Source organism: Pseudochaenichthys georgianus, chromosome 3 (genome assembly GCF_902827115.2).
Source record: "Pseudochaenichthys georgianus chromosome 3, fPseGeo1.2, whole genome shotgun sequence".
Taxonomy (NCBI): Eukaryota; Metazoa; Chordata; class Actinopteri; order Perciformes; family Channichthyidae; genus Pseudochaenichthys; species Pseudochaenichthys georgianus.
In genome coordinates this window covers 27,611,959-27,621,777 of record NC_047505.1, presented here as the reverse complement: position 1 = coordinate 27,621,777, position 9,819 = coordinate 27,611,959, and positions in this window count along the sequence as shown.

The following is a 9,819-nucleotide window of genomic DNA, read 5'->3' as shown; positions in this document are numbered from 1 at the left end:
TACACTTCCCGCCCCGTCTAACTGTACAGAAAGCGGCGAGATGCATTTCCTTAGGAATCGACAAGCAGAACCAAAACTAACACTTCTAAACGAACAATGGCGGACACGGACAATTTGCGAATGAGTTCTGCCTTTTGTAAACTCAATGTATCAATAATTTGTCAATAAATCGGGGCGAAAAACGTCACTTGTCCGCCGGACAAGTCAATTGAAAGATCTACTTGTCCGATATTGTAAATAACACGTCCCGGACGGTGGGACGTGTACTTTTTCGCACACTGGCTAGGGCAACAACAGGCCCTTGATGGTGTTTTGTCTGTACAGTGGGGGACTATGAATGAATGTGAGGGCGTCAGGGCATTCACCACTGCATCCCAGATGCAGGTCCATGAGTCAGGTTTGTGGCTTTCCCAATCAGGAGTGTTGGGGGCATCTCCAGATGGTCTGGTAGGGTCTTCCGCTGTGCTGGAGGTAAAGTGTCCCTACGGAGCCAGGGAAATGACAATTAGTGAAGCATTGCAAATCAAGGGCTTCTGTGCCAGTAAGGAGGGAGAAACATTCAGCCTGTGTGAGGAGCATCCTTACTGGCACCAAGTGCAAGGTCAGCTTCACCTCACTGCAAGAAAGAAGAAGAAATTAAAAAATTGTGAATCGTTTTTAAATTTACATTTGCTCGCCTTTGCAATGTTGTTGTTACATTACATTGCATTTAGCTGACGCTTTTATCCAAAGCGACTTACAATAAGTGCGTTCGACCAACAAAATACAAACTTGAAGAAAACAGAATCATATAAGTACATCAGGCTTCATAGAGCAAAAACATTTCAAGTGCTACTCAATTGGCTTTAGATAAGCCAGCCCTTTATTAGTATATAAGTGCTTTGTTAATAGTTCTATCGCTCGAAGTGGAGTCGAAAGAGATGAGTTTTCAGTCTGCGCCGGAAGGTGTGTAAGCTATCTGCTGTCCTGATGTCAATGGGGAGCTCATTTCACCATTTTGGAGCCAGGATAGCAAACCCACGTGTTTTTGCTGATGGGAACTAGGTGGGCAATAGTATTATAAGTATTTCATACACATTATTCCATTTTTGATATATATAAAACACTAAAAGCCAGAATATAGTGCAGAAGGCTAATTATGGTGCTACATTTGATGTTTGTAAAAACATAGAGAACAGACTAATTTAATTGTTGTTCAGCATCACAAACCGACAAAACTCCTGTTTAGTCATTTCCATTTGGCATCCGACATATTAACCCTTAATAACTATAATTGAATACTCAATCTATTGTTGACAGTTTACAGGATATAACCTTTAAGAAACTAGGCAAGTAGAAAATAAATGTGTATCTTTATGTAGTTACTTATGCTGTTGACCTCTAACTGTGTTGTTTTGAACTGACTCACCTGATGAATTCTCATCGTCCCAAGTACTGCCTTCAGCGCCGGTGGTACTAATTCAGCACTTTTGTTGATATCCTCCTCAGTTATTTTGAACAGCCTTACAGAAGAATTGAGCTTCAGCTGCTCAAAAAGAGTGTTGGCATCGGGAATGCTAGTGCCAGAGGACACGATTCTGTCTGCTAGGTTCTTAAGGGCTCCACCCACTCCATCAGGAGCACCCTTTCCATGTGACGCCTCTGTGAAATTCCACGTCACTTTTTCAAACCCTTGCATGAAGGGCACTGTAGAGGCCAGGTAAAAGTTGGTTCTATTTCGATATTGCGAAGTGGGACCATCAGAGATGAAGTGGATGTTCCTGACATTTGGATGCTCCTTTCGAATGCTCTGAAGCACTGGGATAAGGTGTGCCCATGTGGCTATGGCATCATGCTGAAGACAGGCCGACAGAGATGCAAATGACTCCACCCTGCCACTACCAAGATAGATTACTCCAGTATGGAGGGTTACCTGCTCGTTGCCACCTCCAAAGTGAGTTTCTTTTATTTCCCTTGTGTATTTACAAGCATAGTTCTCACTGTAGTCAATGTGAACCACTACATCATTTTGGGTCAGGGTCTCTCAATTTCCTCAGTCTTTCAAACTGGTGCTTTATGTTGTATATGTGTCGTGAGAAGTTTGAGAGGTGGTCCTGTGTGAGTTCCACTAGTTTGTCAATGGAGGTATGCCTCTTTTCAGGAAACACCTTTCTCACCTCCCTCTCTTGAGTGGACCCATCTTTGCTTTTCTGTGCTACAAGTACAGATGTATTGATCCACTCCTCCCAAACAATGATGTTACCTTTTGTGGAAGGATCCAGTGTTGTTTGTATTGTCTTATCCTTGCAATTGCTGCATGTTCTGTATATGCAGGACTTTTCCTCATCACTACAGACAATAGTCTGTACTATGTCTCTTGGGGATGATGTTCCTATAAACTATAACCCCAAGTTGGTGCAGCTTCTTTATTTTTAAGCCAACGTTTTCATGTATTTTGCAAGCACAAGTTTCTCTGTCTGTAACTTTTTTCTGGCCAATCCAAAATGGTCTAAGTTTAAAAAATTGGGACTTTGAAAGGCTGTGCCTGGGATTCTCTGACAGAAATCGTTTATACAAATTTGCCATTGTGTCTGTTAAGGCTCTCTTCCGAAATATCTGGCCCTTTCTCCTAATCTCCCCAGATTTCCCATTTATAATGATGGTGACTTCATCGTGATGAAGAAAGCGGCTAACCAGAGTGCGCATTAGTCTTCTCTTGCTGTTACAAGCCAAAGTCCTCTGAGGACCTCTCTTTGCAACATTTTTCTGCACCACTCTGCCTTCATTGCTGCAGAATGCCTGCTTTCTCTTGGGCATATTTTCAAGTCTCTTGAGTATTTTCCTGAGATTGACCATCTCATTGGTCCTCTCCAGAAGCTTTTCTTCCGTGTGACGCAACTTTGACCTCAATCTCGAAAGGGTTTTCTTTCTTTTGCTCCTATTTTTGTGCAATTTCTTTGGTGTTGACATCATTTTTTTTTTGCATGCTGAGTTTGTTTCAGGGGCATTGATTGCTGGTTGATGATGTTGTTCATCCTCTTCCTCAATGGGTGGTGTTATATCCAATACAGTGCTTAGCTGTTTCTTTCTTTTGTAATATTGTTCAGAGTTTTTCCTCCACTGTTTTTTCTTCCTTTCATGTTGCTTCTTTGTCAGATCTTGAGTTCTTTTATTTGACCATTTTGTTTTCGTTTTTGATATCTGAAAATGGAAATGGAGCATGACATCAAATGAGCATGTCTTCAAAAATAGGAAAACATTTATATGACACAAATATATAATCCTACAGTCGAGCTGAATGGCTTTCAGACTGTGTGAACATCCTATGGTTCAAACTTGCACACAAACTAGCTTCAATGTGTAGACATGGATATGTGTAAACTTCCTAGCTTTTTTTATATTGACTTCCTAGACTATACTCTTGCTATAACCTCTCAAACCCCTAACCTTTCTCACTCCTTCCTTCTGTATTCTTCCAGCAGTTCTGGGTCGCTGTAAATCCTTTCTCTGAATTTTGTCAGCCTAGCCTTTACTAAAGATTTATTTTTGTCATTTGCTGACGTCTGCAATGAAACAACACATTAGTCACATTTCAAAAGTTGGTAGAAATATTTAAATAAAAAGGTACAACATGTCATTTTTGCCACTATGGGACTGTCAATCCAACCAATAACAAAAGAAAGCAAAGCAGACCCTGGGAACTTGTACACTGAACAACCTAAATGCTAACCTTAGCTTTGCTCATCATTATATTTAACTTAGGCCTAATTATTTTCAGAATAAGCAAGTAAATCTGGTAAATAAATAATGACTCACTTAATAAAGCCCTTTAAAAAAATGTTTAAATACTGTATGGTCAACTTCTCATTACCGATACAGAAGTTCTCTCTACCACAACTGGCCTTAAATTGTAGCGGTAAGTGAGAAAGGTGTTGCGGTGTATGAGGAGCATTAGCATGTCTTGCTAACAATAGGGAAGCCATGATGAGTAAGCACATTTTTACTCAATGTACATTATTGGACATAACTTAAGTATATTTTCATAAAAAATTATAAATGTAACTTTTTTCTGAATGTTTAAAAACAACTGTTTCAGTAATGAGAAACGATATTGTCGTGTACATAGTCTTACTAGAGAAAGTAAGACTTAAGTAGAGAAATGAAAAGAGATATGCTTACCTGGTAGCCATCTTGAATGAACTTGCAGATGTGCTCCTTCATTCAAAATCAAACTTTATTTAAAATGATCTTTGTGTCTGTAAACAGGCACTCAAAAATGTTGCGGAGGATGAGAATACCAGTCATGGACACTTCATGTTTGCACAATATTTTTATTATTATTGTACATGAAATCTTAGTCCATTCTTTTTCTATCAGTTGAAAGTATGTGGTAGAACATGCATGCCTCTTTTTCAGAACATTTTCATTTTAATCAGGTTAAATTAAGACATAACATACATTCAGACAGAGCTGGACGCATTGCGGTAATGAGAATTCAAGGCAAAAATGCAATTATTTACAAAAATATTTCCTTCCTATGTTTAAATTACTCTATGTTCCAATTAGAGACCACTATACTCTTTATAATACTATTTTGTTATATCACTAAATCACATGTTTTATATTTAAAATCATTCGTGCCATTGTATTGTGTCAGTTTCGTGAGAATGACCCAGGCTAAAACAAAACATCTAAAGATATAACCTTGCACTTTGTCTCGTGAACATTTTCACTATTTTGACATTTTTATAGATGAAAATTGAACTAAAGAAATAAAGGTAGATTAATCCATATTGAAAATAGGTGTCAGCTGCTACACTAATTATAGTTATATTTCTTAATTAATTAAGATATTACTGTATTGATCCCAATTTGGGAAATGTTTGTGTTGCAGCAGCATAACAAGAAAAACAAAATATAAGTTATTATATATACAAAAGTATGTTAGGGATGGAATATTAAATTGAATATAAATGTAAAATGTACATGTGATTTTACGTCCAAGAGAAGCTATGGAGCAGAGTTCTCTGCCAGCCAGATTTGTTATTAGTTCAATATGTCAAACTGATTTCCCTGACTACAATCTTTCACATGGTGAAACGTTATGCTGCTTGTACTAATTAGACTTATCATATAAGCCACACAGGTTTTAATAGGATGTATTCATTATCTTTACTTATGTTGCGGTCTTTTCAGCAGCGCCATCTCTAAAACGGCGATACAGTCACTACCCATCATTTATATTTCACCGTGACATGAACAAAAATGTAACGTCAGCTTACCTCATGACACGAATCCAGACTCTCCTTTGGAAAACATTGGCCGGGAAACGATAGAACGAGCACGTTTCATGCAAAGACCTGTGGCTGCAACCCGGAGCAAAGCAACAAACCATTGCGTAGCTAACTAGTAGCGCTAGCTTTAGCTAACGTTAGCTAACGAAACGAACTGCCGAGTAAAATTGGAAAACACTGGTAATTAATTATTCTATAATTTGTAAAACTACGGTGTTAAAAACGACAATTTCAAAAATACAGATTCTAATGGTCAGATATAGATACAGATACTAAAGATAGGCAGGTACTTGCTTTCAAGCAGAACACAGGGGAAAACAAACTTAGCGGGAGTGTTTACGTGTTAGGCAGTCTATGGTTAGGCGTAATGACCTCGACCATTTCTGTAGTCCTATTCAGCCACTCTGTAACAACCATCGTTTTTCAGACACGTAAACTCTTCAAAAATCACCAGTGGGGTCACTGCTGATGGATTTAATGTCGTAGAACAAAAACGTGATTTATCTCTTAAATTTGTGTCAACCACAGACCTGGGCTGAAGTCGAATAGTCCATTTAGCTTAGGAACCTTCCTAAAGGAGTGAAATGACCCGGAAGTGCCGTTCGAATTCTCTAGAATGATGAAAATGATAGGAAAGGAGGTTTCAAACTTCCTTTATAACCTCCTTTAGCTTAGGAACCACTGGACCTCCCTAACCGACAGGAGAAGCGAAAATGCTGCCCCACAATGCCTTGCAGCCGCAGCATTTGCCGTCACTCAACAGTCGGCCGTTCACGGAAACAACCGATTATGACCGAGAAATTATATCATGAAAGTTACGGTGCTTATTAAGCATTTTAAAACATAGGTGGTAAGTTGCCAAAGTGCTTTGTTTTGAACGTTCATCAGTATTATAATCAAAAAGAGAAATATGAACGTTAGTTTTTACTGAAATGATCAAATAAAGTCAACATTTCAGTCTTTACTGAGCTGTGTGGGGTTTGTTCAACTTTTAAAAGATGTTTGAATGGTGATATACACAGTGATAGATGTTAAGGACTAACGTTTATAATAAATACATCTGTATTAATTTTAAGATCTTTAGTTCATACAATCATACGTATTGGGATCATTGGTATTAATGTGGACCGGAGGGAGAGGGTGACAAGCATAAGTTTCACTTTCCTTTTTTATTTCAATTCCAACTTTGGTCATGAAGAATATGTTTCTCTGTTGTCCACGTTCATAAAGCATAAAGCAGCAGCATCAGAGCACGGTGCAGAGTCTCTAGATGAGTTTACAGTAGTCCCTCGTTCTTATTAAACATCCATGTTGTAGTCCGCTGTATAGAAAACTGTAGTTTCCATAGTTCCCCCACAGCAGCAGACGAACATTGATGACGTCCACTGGCGCATCATAAACACGTCGGATAGTGAAAGTGCATTCGGATTCTCTAAAGTACCGCAGTCTCTTCTCCTAAGTCCTTTTGAATTCTCCTGTCCACTATCCCTTAACCCCGTGACGTTTCACTCAGAGGTCAAGGAATAGACGATAGGGTTAGAACTTAGGAGCTGATCTTTGGACTATTCGACTGCAGCCCTTATTTCGAGCTATTTTCCAAAACCCTATGGAGAAAATGCATTGCTTTTTGACGAAGGAACCGGAAGTGCTAAAAATGCTAACTTACTTCCGGGTTTTACGACGCGTATACAGATACAGGGAGAACAAGCGAAACTCATCTTGAGCATGCGCGAGCGCACACACACACACATACCATGTATACATCACTTCAGGGGACATTACATTGACTTACATGCATTTCCTGGAGACTTATCCTAACCTTAACCATAACCAACACATGCCTAACCCCAGGGACGTGCACAGGTACGGGTTAATGTTGCCAGGGCAACGGCCCGTTTGGCCTTTTTGGCTGACCTGCCCCTCTGGAGAGAGCGAGAGTTTATTTTATTTTTTCTGTTTTGGCCGAATTAACATGATAAGCCCACAATTAGTAGCGTCTCGCTGCGGGAACACACTTTGTCAGCGCTGTCATCTGCCGGTGCAGACCACCTCAGTGTCGGATTTTGGAAACTTGATTTTGAGTTGTCTCATGGCAGTATAGGGAATAAGGGACAAACCAGGGGACTTTACTTCCTCTTGATACCGTTGGTTATTTACAAAAAAAACACCTAAATATAGCCTACTTGTTGTGATTGTGTGTCTTTTCATCTGTAAACTCCTTCAACGGGGCCGCTCACTCTCTCAGAGGTCGAGGATCTCATTATTTGACCTTAAGGGATATAGGCCTACACTGTGGCCCAAAAGCAACTGCTCCATTATCTGTATAAAATGCAGACATTGATGCCACCAAATGTCACAATAAAAATAGAAAGTACAAATAAACTAGAATTCATTTACATCTTAAATTATGAATATATAAAAAGGTTTACAAATATCCAACCTTCAAATTGCTTTTTTAAATCAACACTGCTCTGCACACTTGTTAAAGAACATTTGTGTGGAAATCTCAATTCATTTGTAGGGCTGCGTGAGTATGGCCAAAAGTATGGGAGTAAATCTCACTGTAAACTATTTAATCATCACCAAATTCTGTGTTATTATGACCGATCATAACTCAGCTTTATGCAGACATACATTTAGCATGGTGTACAGGGCCGGTTCTTGGCATAGCCTAGGGCGCCAGATCTGTGGGGGGCGCTGCGCTGGCAGCTCTGGGAGGGAAAAAAACATTTTGACTATTCAAATGTAAACCAATCTTTTTCATATGGGTGTTTAGAGTTGTACCCCCTAGGTCAGGTCTAATGTGTGCTCAAAGTGCACCCGATTGAAGCATTTTACTTTAAATGTTCAAACATTTCTTCCTGGGGGGCCATACCCCCGGACCCCCCTAGAGGATGTGACGTCCACACCCCAATTCAAACATGTTCATACAATACCGAATACATTTGAAGCCTTTTTGATGTACATTACCAACATGTCAATACGTTTCTGTTTTTGTAGTATATTGGTCTTTTGTAGAGATTTTTTATTTATTCTTTATATATTCTATTTCCTTGGGTACTTTTATCTTTTCTATTGTACGATTGAAGTAAATGTGGGAAGCGTTTAACAACAGCCATTTACTTCAAAGATTGTTCTCAATGTTATTCTTATTTTTGTTAATCCTGGAAGAATGCCAGAAAAAAATACATTCTCTTCAAGAATAAAAAAAAACATGACATTAGTAATTGTGAAAACAAATTAAATAAGTTGTTAGGTTAAGTCAGGGCCGGTTTTTGGCATAGGCGACATAGGCGGTTGCCTAGGGCGCCAGATCTGGGGGGGGCGCTGCGCTGGCAGCTCTGGGAGGGAAAAAAACATTTTGACTGTTTGCGCTCATCCTAATTTTCGGCCTTGATGTAACAACATTCATAATTAAGTCAAGGTAACACCCTTTTCACCCCGGTTACACTTTTCATTTGCCCTGTACGATGGGCGCTGTAAGTGATGAAAGCGGGGGGTGTTGGCTTATCAGGCGTCCGCAGCTCACAGCCAAAGTGGGTGTGGGATCGAGCGAGAGAGATAAATGCAATTTATGTAAACAAATATTTCCAAGGCACTCTTTTATAATTATTGGGGTAAACAGGTTTGAAATCATTTCAATGTATACTATAGGACAGTAAACCAAACATTTCGTTTAAAACTTGAGATACAAAAATATGCATAAATAAATGTTAACTAGGTAAAATAAAATATGAATGAACAACAAAAATAAAATAAGTTGCATTTATTTGCTATTGGCTATGGTAGGTTATTCGTTATGTTCACATACTTATTTGATTATTAAAATGTAAACCAATCTTTTTCATATGGGTGTTTTACGGCCCGTCCACACAGCGGCGTGCGTTGAAAGCTTCACCATTCACTTTGAATGGGGTGACGTCACTTTGCTGGCGTGGCTCGCTGCAAAAGTTGAGCAATGTTCAAGTTTTGAAGCCACGACAGAAGCGTAAGCCAATCGAATCATATGCCAGTACAAGCTCTAGCCAATCAAACCGCTGCTTGTATGTCAGGGGTGGGAGATTCATGTGATTGATTCGAGCCATCGAATGCAAGTAGTCGCCTTTGCTTATTTTGTTATGAGATGTGAATTACTGTTCAATTTAGTTGATGTAATAATCATTTGGTTTCTTTTACATTAAAAAAAGGTCTTGTGTTTTTTTTCGGGGGGAGGCCCTTTTTCCAGTTTAGAGTAATAGCCCCTCCAAATGTCTGTGCACGTCCCTGCCTAACCCTAATCCTAACCAAGTCTTCACCCTAAAATTAATGATTCCCCTCATGGGGACCTCCAATTTGTCCCCATGGGAGGCGAGTCCCCACACGTGACTATGTAAACAGATTTAGGTCCCCACAAGTATAGTAATGCTAGGCCACACACACACACACACACACACACACACACACACACACACACACACACACACACACACACACACACACACACACACACACACACACACACACACACACACACACACACACACACACACACACACACACACACACA